The following is a 16,126-nucleotide window of genomic DNA, read 5'->3' as shown; positions in this document are numbered from 1 at the left end:
GGGTTAACAAACAAGGAAGCGTGACAGATTACTAAGACTAACAAAATAGACAGAGGTGGAGCTAAAGGGAAACACGAAAGAAGATTGACAGGGAGGGAGGAGACAGATGACAGGACCTGTGACGATCTAACTACCGACAAAACACAAAAGTGATGAGGCAACAAGGGGGGACAATAAGAAACAGATGATACAGATAACGGAAGGAAAGCCAACAAGGGGGAGTGGCAGCAGCAACAATAGTCCATTCATCCATTCATATATCCATCTATTCTCATCCACTAATCCGGGTCTGAGTCGCGGGGGCAGTAGCATAAACAAAGAGGCACAGGTTTCATTCCCCCAGCCACATTTTCTAGCACGTCTGGGGGGATGCCGAGGAGTTCCCAGACCAGCCGCGAAATATAATCTCTCCAGCGTGTCCTGGGTCGTCCCCGAGGTCTCCAGCCAGTTGAACATCCAGGTGGCATCCGGACCAGATGCCCACACCACCTCAACTATCTCCTTTCTACATGGAGGAGTAGCGACTCTACTCCGAGCCAGATGACCGCGCTCCTTACCTTATCTCTAAGGCAGAGCCCAAACACCCTGTGGAGAAAACTCATTTCAGCCACTTGTATTCGCGAACTCATTCTTTCAGTCGCTACCCAGAGCTGGTGACCATAGGTAAGAGTCGGAAAGTAGATTGACCAGTAAATCGAGAGCTTTGCCTTTTGGTTCAGCTCCCTCTCAGTTTTAGAGGTGCTGATTCTCATCCTGGCCTTCTCGCACTCAGCTGCAAACTGATACAGTGAGAGCTGTACGTCTCGGCCCGATGATGCCAACAGGACCACATCATCTGCAAAAAGGAGACGTGGGATCCTGAGGCCACCAAACCAAACTCCCTCCACTACTTGGCTATGCCAAAAATTCTGTCCATAAAAGTTATGAACGGAATCGGTGACAAAGGGCAGCCCTGGTGGAGTCCAACTCCCACCAGGAACCAGTCTGACTTACTGCCGGCCATGCGAACCAAGCTACTGCTCCGTTTGTACAGGGACTGGATAGCCTGTAGCACCGGGCCCAGTACCCTATACTCCCGGAGCAGTGGACCCCGTACCCTATACTCCCGGAGCAGTAGGCCCAGTACCCTATACTCCCGGAGCAGTGGGCCCAGTACCCTATACTCCCGAAGCAGCGGGCCCAGTACCCTATACTCCCGGAGCAGTGGGCCCAGTACCCTATACTCCCGGAGCAGCGGGCCCAGTACCCTATACTCCCGGAGCAGCGGGCCCAGTACCCTATACTCCCGAAGCAGCGGGCCCAGTACCCTATACTCCCGGAGCAGTGGGCCCAGTACCCTATACTCCCGGAGCAGCGGGCCCAGTACCCTATACTCCCGGAGCAGCGGGCCCAGTACCCTATACTCCCGGAGCAGTGGGCCCCGTACCCTATACTCCTGGAGCAGCAGGCCCAGTACCCTATACTCCCGGAGCAGCGGGCCCAGTACCCTATAGTCCCGGAGCAGCGGGCCCAGTACCCTATACTCCCGGAGCAGCGGGCCCAGTACCCTATAGTCCCGGAGCAGCGGGCCCAGTACCCTATAGTCCCGGAGCACCCCCCAGAGGAATCCCTGAGGAACACGGTCGAATGCCTTCTCCATTTCAACAAAGCACATGTGGACTGGATGAGCAAACTCCCATGTACCCTCTAGGACCGCAATCCGCTTCACCCTCCTGTACCCATCAGCTGCCTCCAGAGTCCCACAAGCCAACTAGGCCCAATAGGACTCTTTCTTCAGCATGATGGCCTCCCTTACCCGAGGTGTCCTCCACCGAGTTCAGGGATTGCCGCCACGACAGGCACCGACAACCTTGCAGCCACAGCTCCAGTCTGCTGCATTGATAATGAAGGCGCAGAACAAAGCCCACTCAGACTCAATGTCTCCGGCCTCCCTCGGGATGCGGTCAAAGCTCTTATGCATGAATGAATTGAAGAGGACAATGGTTACTTTACTGTGGGATCTTTTTGCTGATACCAAGACACACACAACACACTCTCATACACTTATACACACACACACACACACACACACACACACACACACACACACACACACATGCACAAACAGGTGCAGATGTTATGAATTTTGCCAAAGATGACCTTGCAGTCATGGTGAGGGAGATCCAGGAGAGGACTGCACCAAGTACTACACCAGTGTGTGAGGTAAGTAAGCCAGAAAGGGTGTGTGTGTGTGTGTGTGTGTGTGTGTGTGTGTGTGTGTGTGTGTGTGTGTGTGTGTGTGTGTGTGTAGGGGTGCGTGTGGGTGTGTGTGTGTGTGTGTGTGCATGGGTGTGTGTATGTATGTATGTGTATGGATGTGTGTGTGTGTGTGTATGTGTGTGTGTGTGTGTGTGTGTGTGTGTGTGTGTGTGTGTGTGTGTGTGTGTGTGTGTGTGTGTATGTATGTGTATGGGTGTGTGTGGGTGTGTGTGGGTGTGGGTAGGGGAAGTATGTAGCTCCGGTAAAATACACTTTGTCAAGGTATTTCCTAGTTTCTGCTCCAAAATCCAGTAAAGAGGCCAAACAGAAGCATTGCAAAAACTTTCCAAATGTTTTCTGTATTCACATGATACCATAGCCCAACATTTCTTTAAGATCTACTTTCTTATTATAAAACTTACAGTGTGCTTTATTGGATTGATAACAGTCTTTATAATGCGCCCTATTATCCATGCACCCATGCAATGACAAATTCCAAATCCCACAAACACTAGAGCCTTACTGTGTTTGTATGTAATTCTTTAACAGGCAGTATTTAATTAAAATTATTAATTAAAATAATATTAAGAATTAATTAACAGAATTAATATTGTACACCCCTAAAATTGTAATACCACAATATCAATAGTACCTTAAACGTATCTTCAATAGTATTAAAGTGTTTTAAGCATTTGTTGTCATAACTAGTGGTGTCAATTCCAGGTTCAGAGATTAAAAGTCCTCACCAGGATTTTGCTCAAGCTTGCTAGATTTTCTAATTAGCAATCCAGGTAAAATTTGTGGAATCAACACAATCCAGGAAGCCTGAGCAAAATCCTGGTGAGGACTTTTAATCTCTGAACCTGGAATTGACACCTCTAGTCATAACATGAAGGTACTTGAAGGTATTAGTACTGAATAATAAGATTTTATGTTGTAGAAATGTAACATTACGTCACACATTATTTAATAATAATTGGAAACAAATAAAATTTTAACTAGGCTAATTGCAGCCTGTAACATTTATTTTTCCAGTACATTACCAATTTGTCATTGCTAAGTAGGCTCACGGGTCCAACTACTTCCTCTAGACATTCTTTCCTGGAAGGCTCCTGAGGAAGAGAAAGGGTGTTTTCAGCATTTATATTTCTGAGAGTGTTTAATAGCCATGGACACTGGTTAACCGTAGCAGATTTGCTATTATGTAACACAATACTTTGTTTTATACTTGTCCACGTGTTTCATGTGGTTTGGCCTTCTAACCTTACCTTACCTGAAACCTTTGCTTTCAGGCATTCTGTTGAATTTATTGCAAATCTCAAATACCAGGTGGGTTCTCAAGAGTACAAGTTTCCGTGAAACTTTAAACCATTTTAAACAGCCATGATAATCTTATATGCCCACACCTCTTGCGTCATGCAAAGATGCGTAGGAAGCACCTGAACAAGCACTTCTCGATCATGGTGACAGCAGAGCTTACAGCACACCCACTGGACTCATCACTATATAATGTATTAACTGCCACATCCTTCACTCAACAGAATGTTTCTCCATTCTGTTTATACTGTGGAAATGTTTTGTCTCAAAAACTATGCCCCAGCAAGCATCATATATCACTAATAGCTACACTAGCTACATTCCATTTACTCATTTTAATTGTGTAGGAGTGACATGATGTGATGTTCGCGTGGGGGATGCAGGATTTGTTTGCTTGGATCATGTCTTTACCCAGTGGGTCGGGAGGAGCTTAATTGCTTCATAAATTCTTCCAAACCATCCACATGTATACTAGATACTATCCCTCAAAGAATTACTGCCTATTAGTATCAAACCTTTGTCCACTACATTTAACTCTTCTCTCAGTCTAGGCTACATCCCCAATTCATTTAAACTTGCAGTCGTTAAGCCACTACTTTAAAAATCTGGTCTTAGACCCCATGACCAGTCCTACTACAAGCCAATCTCTAATCTGTCATTCATTACCAAAACTGTAGAGAATGTAGTTTCTTCACAACTCACTCTGTTGACTAAAGTAGTTAATGATCTCTTAATATCCTCTGATAAAGGACACATTTCTTTTCTTATACTGTTAGACCTTTTGACAACATTGATCACAACATTCTACTGAATAGGCTGGAGACACTCATTGGCATAAGAGATCAAGCACTATAAGGTGTTAAATGGTCTTGCTCCACAATATCTGAGTAAACTCATTGCATAATATAACCCATTTTGGCTTCTGTCAAAATTCAGGATTTCTCTTTCCAAAAATTAATAAGACTACAGACAGAGGCAGAGTTTTCTCCTTTAAAGCCCCTCAGTTATGAAATATCCTTCCAGCTCCGCTCTGAGATTCAGACATAGTTCCTTTAAACATCTTTTATCTTTAAATCTAGACTATTTAATCAAGCCTTCAGTTAATATTCTACACATAAAGGTGTGGAGCGGGGGGGGGGGGGGGGGGGGGGGGGCAGTCATTGAGTCTTCTGGTAATCTGAGATGTTGATGCTGTCATACAGCTATGTCTTGTGATCACTCTAGTTGTGACAATGATTTGGGTGGAAAGCAACTGTGGTCACCTCCAGGTCCCTCCCTTTAGTTATACTGCTATATATAAGCCTGCTAATCACGGGCACGTGAGCTATGTATGTCTGTTTAAATCAATAGTTGTCTAAATTGATGCTCACATACTCAACCTGTATTTTATATCTTGGTTTCATGCTTCTACCAAAGACAATTCCATACAAGCACCTAGGAGATGGTCTGGCTTGCCAGTGGATGTACTATGTCATGGTTGGATGTGCCATTGCTGCAAGAGGATGTGCTGATGCTAGCTCCTACCGGAGGCTCACCATCTGCACTGAAGGGACTGTGATTACTTGGCCTGGAATTAGAACTATAACTATAACTATTGAACTATATTTGAACTATAAATATGGACTTCTGCTAGTGGGCCGCCCAATGGAGGATGGGTTCACTTTTGAGTCTTGGTCCTCCTAAGGTTTCTTCCTAATCCCTGCCATTTTAGCAGGGTTGCCAACTCTCACGCATTGAGCGTGAGACACACGCATTTGACCGTTTTCACAAGCTCTCACGCCATACTTGCGATATCTCATGCCGAAAAAAAAATCCAGTTTATTTACCTCTGATCCACATATATGATTCAATGAGTTACTAGTTGGCTCTGACGCCAACCACCGGCGATCGACAGATCGCGATATAATACTTAATTTGTGTCCATTTTAAACCCCCCCCCCCCCCCCAACAATTTACACTCGCCTCCAGGTTAAAATCTCATTCCAAGCGAACATCAAAAGTTGGCAACCCTGATTTTAGGGAGTTTTTCCTTGCCACTGTCGCCTCTGGCTTGCTCATTAGGGATCAGGACCCATACGATTGTAAAGATGCTTGGTGACAACACATGTTGAAAAAAGTGCTATATAAATAAAATGTACTTTGACTTGGTTAATTGGTTAATTAATACATCCTTGGTTATATATATACTAGGCCAGATTAGCTCATCTACCAGGAAATTTTTGAGCACTTTATGCTTCCTTCTGCCAACAAGCATTTTTGAGATGGAAATTTAATTTTCCAGCAGGACTTGGCACCTGTCCACATTGCCATAGTACCAAAACCTGGTTTAATAACCACAGTATCACTGTGTTTGTCCAGCAAACTTGTCTGACCTAAACCCCATACATAATCTATGGGGTATTGTCAAGAGGAATATGAGACACCAGACCCAATAATGCAGACGAGCTGAAGGTGCTATCAAAGCAACCTGGGCTTCCATAACACCTCAGCAGTGATACAGGCTGATCACCTCCACGCCACAATACACATTGATGCAGTAATTCGTGCACAAGGAGCCCTGACCAAGTATTGATATATAATATATATATGGTCTTATATAATATTCTAATTTTCTGAGATAATGATTTTGGCTTTTCATTGGCTGTAAGCCATAATCATCAACATTAACAGAAATAAACACTTGAAATAGATCACTCTTTATCATGAATCTATAATATATCAGGGGTAATCAATTAAATCTTTCCGCGGTCCATTTTTGGCAGATAGCTCAGACCTTAGGTCCGGGTCCGCGGTGGCGAACGAAAGTTGTTGAGCGGGGGGGGTGGGGGGGCAACGTAACACTCCAATGGGTGGTGAACGTAACACTCGTCTAAATAACACTCGTCTAAGTAACACTCGTCTAAATAAATTCTCCGGTTTAAAGTATAGTCTCCCGTTAAAATTTTTTTGGCATTTGGGTCCGTATCCAGTTAATCAGGAATGTGATTGGGTCCGGACCGTACCGCGTTCGGGTCCGGATCCGGACCGCGGTCCGCCATTTGGTGATACCTGTAATATATGTTTCACTTTTTGTATTGAATTACTAAAATAAATTTACTTTTTTGATTATTCTAATTAATTGAGATGCACCTGTATATGGTCTCTTGTATTCAAGGTCTCTTTTGTTTTCATCTTGTCCTCCTGTCCTGTTGCTGTATTTGTCACCATGTCTTGTTGTGTTAATAAGTGTTCTTATTATAGGTGTATAAAGGACCACTTCCTCTCTCTCACCACTGTGACAGTGTTATTTTTTATGATAGGTTTTGTCAAAAAAAACTTTAAAAATGTCGGCCCGTGCCCACCGTGAGCGAGACAAAGGCAATGAAAAACTCCTTTATCTGTTAGGTGGGACTATAAGGAAATATATACTTTGTTTCCTTGTTCCTTATTACCTAAAACTGTCACAATGAGGACTTTTCTAGTATTCTTAACACATTAACATGATTCTCAGTAGCAGGTGAATTTTCACTCTAACACAATGCAATGTAAAAGCCTAATTGCATAACTATTAGTTATGTGCCATTAGTGGGTGTGTACATGGGCGGACTTCCCATGGACCAATTGCAAGCTCTAGTTCAATGCTCCCTAGACCAGTCTTAAATGACACTTTTTTAGCCCTAGCCCTTAATCAACTGCTCAACACTGAATTCCTCCCCCAGTTGTGTTGACAGCTGACGTAAAGCAGAAACGTGGGTTGTCTGAAGGCCCTATGTTTTTATATTTTATTATGTTCACCTATGTCCGTGTGCATCTGTTCACATGTGTGAGCATTGGTGGGTGTGTTCGTTGTTGTCACTCATGTCACTTTTCCCTCATCTTGATAACGTGATGTGTTGCACTTGTGCCTTGTTTCTGTTTGTATATTTAAGTGTGTGTGTCATTCCTGTCTGTGTCAATAGTTGTTTTGATCCAAATCCCATCTTGTGTTTAACTATTTCTTAATAAATAAACATTTGTCCTGTCAACTACACAGTCATCTTGCAACGCATGTGAGACCGAAGAGGTCTATAACTTTTAAAAGACATTTGACAGATACATTTAACCAAAAGGTCAAATGCCAATGAGGACTTATGGTCAGGGCTCTGTTTCTCAAAATAACTGTAATAAAAAGATAATCATTCAGTGGCATGATGAACACTCTCTCCCTCATTCAAGATGACTTGAGCACTACAATGCTTTTGGAAACAATCCAAAGAATCTAAAGATCCACCAGTAGTGACCACAGTAATGTTTAGTCTTTAAATCTATTAAATGGCCTGTTAAGGCTCTGTTTTCAAGTGAATGGCAGTAACTGCAAAGTACGAGGAAAAACTGGTTGGTATTAAGTAACCCTATCCTTAAAAACATTCTAAACCAGAATGACAGGCAATAACAATTAAAAAAATCTACTTATAGGTGTCAGAAAACATTCTGTAAATAGCTTCTGGGAAGTATCAAGGATATAATGAGCAATAAAACAAATTAATTGCAAAAGACCTTATAGGAAAATGCACTAAAGACACCAATATGAAACATCTCTCCACATCTTATAGCATAACTCATGAGTGACAAATAATAGGCACGATTCAACATTAACCTTTTTTTGCCAATTAGTTACTGGTTACTGTTATAGCTGTATGCCATTCTTTTATGGCAATGATTTTAAGTGTGTATACTCTTTGTCTGAGATTTATTTTCTTTATACTGATTACATTAGAATAGATTTTTCCTGTGCACAAAATTTCTATATCTGAAAACAATTGTCACACTACAACCCTGGACCCTTCCCTTTGGGTGTGTATGTGTAGTCTGTAAGGAACAGACGAGACAGAGAGGGATCCAACAGCGGAAGTATATTGCTTTTACTCAAACAGACTACAGAATACGACATATAGACAACTAGTATCAAGGTCTGTAGCAACAGTGTCTTCTTTGGATAGTGGGGTCAGTCCAGGGTCATAACGGGAGAGCAGAGTCCAGGAGGTACAGAAGGGCTAGGCAGGAGGTGAGGTCTGGGGAGCGAGCAAGGGTTAGAACACGGGAGATCAAACAGGCAATAGAAACACTCGGTATGGCATGAACGGTGAAAAAAGATGAGAAAAAACACCTCCACAGCCAAAAACTTTGCTGATTGGGGACTCAGCCATCAGAGATGTATGGAGCAACAGTATTAAGGCCTTTTGCTTTCCTCGTGTTACTGTCTGTGAAGTGATACCCCTGATTGTCAGGGCTGGCATGGATGCCACGCCTTCTACCTCCGCAAGAGGCACCCGAGTCAGTCCCAGACTTAATCGGCATAATCAGCAGTGATTCGTCTCAGCTGTTTTTTAGGCTTCTTAAGGAAGCTGTAAGGAATGCCACCTGATCTCCACCTAACCAGCCTCACCTGACGCTCATCAGCACACACCCTGTATCTCTACTTAAACGCCCACATTCCACTTCCTAGTTGCGAAGTATTGCCGACTCATGCCGCGTACCAAGCCTTTCTATTACCTGTCTGCTTTCCTGTGTTCCGACCCTCGCTTACGTCCCCGACCTTGTCTCCTGCCTAGTCCCTCTGTACCTCCTGACTTCTGCTCCCCCGGTATGACCCTGGACCGTCCTGACCACGCCAAGAAAACGCAGTTGCTACTAGTCATAGTGCTCGTGATACACCTGCCTGTTTCTGTACCAGCGTCTCATTTCAATAAAAGCGGTGTTCTTCCGCATTTGGATCCCTCTCTGCCTGTTCAATACGTTACAAAAATACTTCGCCTAACCATGGATCCAGCAGAAGATACACTAAAGACACTCACCGAGACGGTCCAACAACTCGTGGGAATAGTTCGAGATCAAGGACACCAAGTGGCAGCACTCCAGGAAGCCGTTCGTCTTGTCACAACGACAACCTCCACACCCGTGAGCGTCCCCGTAGCCGTACCCGAACGTTACGACGGGTCTCCCGAACGATGCCGTAACTTCCTCATGCAGTGTTCAATATACTTCACGTATCACCACGCTCAATTCCAAGCCGAGTTGCCAAGGGTCCACTTCATTCTCTCGTTTCTCACTGGTACAGCAGGTACTTGGGGCACCGCTTTGTGGGACACCAAAGACCCAGCCCTCCAGTCTGAGACCCAGTTCACAGCGTTGCTCCGAGCAGACGGTCGCGACATCGGAGACCAACTCTACGACATCCAGCAAGGACAACGGAGCACAGCGGATTATGCTAGGGAGTTCCGCACACTGGCGGCAGGGAGCGGTTGGAGCGACTCAGCCTTGAGAACCGTGTTTCGTCGGGGTCTGAGGACCCACGTGCAGGTCGAACTCGCCTGCCGGGGAGAAGCACTCTCTTTAACTGAATTCGTTCAGGCAGCGATAAGAGTAGATAAGTTGTTGAGGCCCTACCGTTCTGAAATAGATGACACTCCCATTCCCATGTCCTGTGCACCATCTCCCCGCGTATGTGAACAGAACCCCCATGAATCTGATGAGTCCTTGCGGCTTAGCAGGTCCCCACTCACTTACCAACCCATACTGGTTACCCAGAGGAAAAACCAAGTTAACCTACCAGTACTAGTATCTTGGGGGGGCATAGACACAAACCTGTCGGCTTTAGTGGATTCAGGAGCGGCAGGCGATTTCATAGACCGGGACCTAGCCTATCACCTCCACCTTCCCACCGTACCTATGGATCCTCCCTTGAAAATTAACTCGCTAAACGGACAGCCTTTGGGCGAGGGTGTAATTTCACTTCGTACCTGCCCCGTAGAGCTAAGAGTGGGCCTGTTCCACAGCGAGATGCGGGAGTTTTTCTTGATATCCACGCCCCGGGATCCTCTCATACTAGGCTTTCCCTGGCTATCGGCTCACGACCCGGAGATCTCCTGGAAGAGACGAGAGCTGGTGCGGTGGAAAACACGTTGCCTTGAAAATTGTATTCACTTACCACTCCGGTCATCCTCAGTAGAAAGTCCTGATACACCCCTGTCTGATGTCATCCCCGTACAGTATTGTGGATTCGCTGACGTGTTCGACAAGGACAGTGCCTGTCGTCTGCCTCCCCATCGGCCATGTGATTGCGCAATCGACCTCCTCCCAGGAGCCCCCTTACCTCGTAGGACGAAACCTTACCCTCTCTCGCGTCCCGAGGATCAGGCGATGGAGTCCTACGTCACCGAAGCCCTACAGAAGGGATTTATCCGACCATCCACTTCTCCTGTCGCAGCTGGCTTCTTCTTCATCGAAAAGAAAGGAGGGGGATTACGTCCTTGTATTGATTACCGTGCCCTTAACGCAGTCACATCGAAGTACGCTTACCCTCTTCCCTTTATCACCGCCTCACAAGAACGCCTGATGGGGGCGAACCTCTTTACAAAGTTGGATCTACGGAGTGCGTACAACTTGATTCGAATCCGAGAGGGCGATGAGTGGAAAACCGCCTTTATCACCGCCAGGGGGCACTATGAGTACCTCGTAATGCCATATGGACTGACGAATAGTCCCTCCGTGTTCCAGGCATTTATGGATGACATCTTCCGTGATATGATTGATGATTTCGTGTTTGTCTATATTGACGATATCCTAATTTATTCCCCGTCTGTCTCTGAACATGTCCGGCACGTCTCAGCGGTGTTGCAGCGCCTGCGGGAACACCACCTGTATGTAAAGGCTGAGAAATGTGAATTTCATCGTTCCACAGTGACCTTCCTCGGATGTACGCTCTCTCCTGGTCAAGTCTCCATGGATACCGATAAAGTCAAGGCAGTCACGGACTGGCCAACCCCCCGTTCTACTAAAGAACTGCTGCGATTCCTGGGTTTCGCCAACTTCTGTCGCCGTTTCATCCGCGGCTTCGGTGAGTTGGCAGCTCCTCTTACCAATCTCCTTAAAGGGGGAAAGTCACGGGAATTTATCTGGACTGCCGAGAAAGACCGAGCGTTTTTACTCCTTAAACGGGCTTTCACGTCGGCTCCTGTACTACATCTCCCTGACCCCCTGCTCCAGTTCATCGTGGAGGTCGATGCCTCGGAGGTGGGAGTAGGCGCTGTTCTCTCACAGCGTCGGGGAAACCCGCCGAAGTTATACCCCTGTGCCTATTACTCAAAGAAACTGTCAGCCGCCGAGATGAATTACGACGTCGGTGACCGAGAGCTCCTAGCCATTAAACTTGCCCTCGAACAGTGGCGTCATTGGTTGGAGGGGGCGACACACCCCTTCTTAGTCTATACAGACCACAAGAATTTAGAATATCTGAAATCTGCCAAGCGACTGAACCCGCGGCAAGCCAGATGGGCGTTATTCTTCTCTCGGTTTCGCTTCACTATAACTTACCGACCCGGATCAAAGAACGTCAAAGCGGATGCCCTTTCCCGACTGTATGAAAAGGACACTGTTGTTAAGGAACCTGAGTATATTTTGCAGGATTCCTGTTTCCTTGCAGTCATCAGGTGGGAGATTCAGGAGGAGTTGGATGAAGCCCTGCGTACCGATCCAGGTCCCGTGGAATGCCCCGAGGGTAAACAGTACGTCCCCGTACCCCTTAGGGGGCGTGTCCTCCAACTCGCTCATGACACGGCAGGCACGGGTCACCCAGGTATTACACGTACACGACACCTCATCTCACAACGTTATTGATGGCCGTCCTGGGAAGATGACATCAGGGATTACGTGTTAGCGTGCTCTGTCTGCGCCCAATCCCGCACTCCCCGTACTCTCCCTGCAGGAAAACTTCCTCTACCTGTTCCTCTCCGGCCCTGGACTCACCTCGCTGTGGATTTTGTCACAGATCTGCCCACTTCTGGAGGTAACACAGTTGTTATGGTTATCGTAGACTGATTCTCTAAAATGTGCCGCTTGATTCCTCGCCCCAAACTACCTACTGCTATGGAATCCGCGCTGGATTTGTTTAATTATGTCTTTCGCATATACGGCTTACCTGAAGATATCGTCTCAGACCGAGGAGCACAGTTCACATCTCGGGTCTGGAGGCAGTTCTGCAAGCTTCTAGGCATAACAGTTAGTCTGACTTCGGGTTACCACCCCCAATCTAACGGAGAGGTAGAACGATACAATCAATAATTAGGGAGGTTTCTCCGTCAGTATTGTGCCTCCCAACATGACTGGCACAAATACCTCCCGTGGGCAGAATATGCCCGCAACTCTATCATACACTCCGCAACCAAACTCACACCCTTCCAATGTGTCTATGGTTATCAACCTGCGTTCTTCCCTTGGGACAAGACACCTGCTGACGTCCCGGCCCTGGACGAGTGGCTCAAGCGCAGTGCCCGCACCTGGGAGATGGCACATGTCCATTTACGCCGTGCCCTGCACACACGCCGGCTCAACGCGGATCGCCGTCGTCTTCCTGCCCTGATCTATCATCCGGGACAGATATGTATGGCTATCGACACAAAACCTGCATTTGAAACAGCGTAGTAAAAAGCTTAGCCCACGGTACATCGGGCCATTCAAGATACTCAGCAGAGTCAACGCTGTCTCGTATAAGCTCCTTATGCCTGCTCATTATCATGTCAATCCTGTCTTCCATGTCTCTCTCCTTAAGCCAGTTCACTATAGTCCGTTCACCACTCCCCCTGTGCCCACTAGCCCTCCGGATCCCCTGGAAATCGACGGTCGACCGGCATACATCGTCCGAGAGCTTCTGGAGTCTCGGCGCCGAAGGAACGGACTCCAGTACCTAGTGGACTGGGAAGGATACGGTCCCGAGGAGCGGGCCTGGATTCGGGCGAGGGATGTCCTCTGCCCTACCATGATAGCGGATTTCCATGCAACGCACCCCAACTTTCCCGCTCCCAGGCGACGCAGTAGACCCCCGGCTCGTCGTAGAGCGTCAGGAGCCGCTCCTTTGAGGGGGGAGTACTGTAAGGAATGCCACCTGATCTCCACCTAACCAGCCTCACCTGACGCTCATCACCACACCCCCTGTATCTCTACTTAAACGCCCACATTCCACTTCCTAGTCGCGAAGTATTGCCGACTCATGCCGCGTACCAAGCCTTTCTATTACCTGTCTGCTTTCCTGTGTTCCGACCCTCGCTTACGTCCCCGACCTTGTCTCCTGCCTAGTCCCTCTGTACCTCCTGACTTCTGCTCCCCCGGTATGACCCTGGACCGTCCTGACCACGCCAAGAAAACGCAGTTGCTACTAGTCATAGTGCTCGTGATACACCTGCCTGTTTCTGTACCAGCGTCTCATTTCAATAAAAGCGGTGTTCTTCCGCATTTGGATCCCTCTCTGCCTGTTCAATACGTTACAGAAGCTTGTGGAGACGAATCACTGCTGAATCGTTGTGGTTATGCCGTCACGCTTTAAGCCTTTCCCTGCCTTTACTACTGGTTGCTTTCGTTTGCAAGGTGTCTCGCCACCTTTCTCTCTCTCGCTTATCTTTCACTTATTTGAGTCTCTATCTCCTTCACTGCTTTCTAGCTATTCTCTAGTTTTCCCCTACTGTTTTCTTCCTATCCATTTTACCTAAATTTTGGAAAGGGTTTAATTTTGCTGCGGCGGGTTTTGCCTGCTGCCAGCTACTTCCCCTGGCATTCTCAGTTTCGTTATACACGTTGAGTTTTTTCCGCATCCTTTTGTGTTGCCTTTATTATTATTATTTTCCCGTTTCTCTACGGTTAAGTTTCGGTTTGCATGCGCTGTTTTGTGTTTATTTTCTACTGTGTGCTCACGTTGATTCATCTGCATTGTTTTGTTTTTATTTTCTACTGTGTGCTCGCGTCTCCCTCTCACACTGAAGATAGGCATTGCCTGTCTTTCTGTCAGCGTGAGCCGGCACTTGGGTCCACCTCTCACTCTGTTTTTTACATGCGTTGTGTACTCGTTGGTACCACCGCGTTACACTGATTCCACGCATACTGCATGATCATCCAGCTATGGAAAGACTGATTGTGCATGTCGGCTCTAGTGATGTTTACAAACAACGGTCTGAAATCCTGAAACAAGAATTTAACCATCTGCTCGACATTCTGGAGTTTTCCTTGTCTGAAGTCTTCATTTCTGGACCGATACCAACTGCACGTCTGGACAGTGGTCACTTTACCAGACTGCTGGCTCTAAACAGCTGGCTCGCTACAGCCTGTGCACATCAGGTAAACTTCATTGACAATTTTAATCTTTTGGAGGCATCCTGAACTTTTAAAATCTGATTAGCTTCAATCAATCAATCAATCAAATTTTATTTATATAGCGCTTTTTTCAACAGTTGTTGTCACAAAGCAGCTTTACAAGTGTCCAAGTCCAAGCCCCCAGTGAGCAAGCCAAGGGCGACAGTGGCAAAGAAAAACTCCCTAAGGGCATGAGGAAGAAACCTTGAGAGGAACCAAGACTCAGGGGGGAACCCATCCTCCTCTGGCCGACGCCGGTCACCATGACAACAATTTAGAGAGCAAGACAGAAAAAAAGAAAATGAAAAGATGTGAGGGATAAAGTCCATCTTGCTGTAGATTTATAAACATGAGTTCTTTATGTAATTCCTGTTTAGTCCTATCCGTCTTCCTTTATCCATCATCCACACTGTTTTGTCAGGGCAGTGGGTTGGTCCTCCATCATATCTGGTTAGTCAGGGCAGTGGGTTGATCCTCCATCATATCTGGATAGGCAGGAGGTGGCCGGCCCAGGATGAATCTCTGGAAAGGCTCGTCTCTCCTCATCTCAGTGTTCCTCGAGTAGGTGGGCAGCCATGTGGAGAAGATAAAACAGGGAAAATTAGCTCTGTATAAGAACATATACAGGACAGATAATATTATAAACATTTCTGGAGTGTGGCAGCAACTCCGGCATTAAGTTAAATTATTACAGCCTAGCTAAAAAGGCAGAACCAGAAGGTAACTGTGGTATCCTGATACTTCAGGTCACATGTTAACAGAAATGTGTCATTACTCCAGTAGGAGGCATCAGGGAGCCAAGTCATCTATAACTATAGAGATGAAAAACAAGGCTTGCAGAGTTACGTTGTACCCGTGGAGAGTTGCTAGCTGTGTGCAAATAAATGTTACAGTAAATCCTCTGAAGTCTCGCTTATTTGGATAAGTAAGTTATCACATATTGGCGATGAGGATATCTGGAAAAGAAAGAAAAAAATTATTGCAGATTGCGAGTGGCAGGCGATAAGAAAATAACTGGTACGACTGCTTAAGCTACTGAAGCGCGGAAGGAAAGTTGCTCATGGCCACGTGCATGATTGGCACCCTGTTGGCATTTGATGCTAAAGAGCAGACTTGGGATGAGTACTGCAAGATTCTCGACCACTTTTTCGAAGCAAACGGGGTCACACAAAGACATACACTGAGTTGACACGAATTATGAAGGCGCACTTCAGTCCCAAACCAAGCGAGATCGTGCAGCGGTTTAAGTTTGACTCGCGTTTCTGACAGCGTTCGGAATCTGTGAGTGCATTTGTAGCGGAGCTCAGACGACTTGCTCATGACTGTCATTTTGGCGGCACGCTAGAACAAATGTTAAGGGATCGTCTAGTGTGTGGGATTGCTGACGATAGGATTCAAAGGCATTTGCTGTCCGAACTGGATCAAACTTTTGAGA

This window comes from Brachyhypopomus gauderio, chromosome 11 (genome assembly GCF_052324685.1).
Source record: "Brachyhypopomus gauderio isolate BG-103 chromosome 11, BGAUD_0.2, whole genome shotgun sequence".
In the NCBI taxonomy this organism is placed as follows: Eukaryota; Metazoa; Chordata; class Actinopteri; order Gymnotiformes; family Hypopomidae; genus Brachyhypopomus; species Brachyhypopomus gauderio.
The sequence above is the reverse complement of the archived record's forward strand: the minus strand, read 5'-3'. Positions refer to the sequence as shown.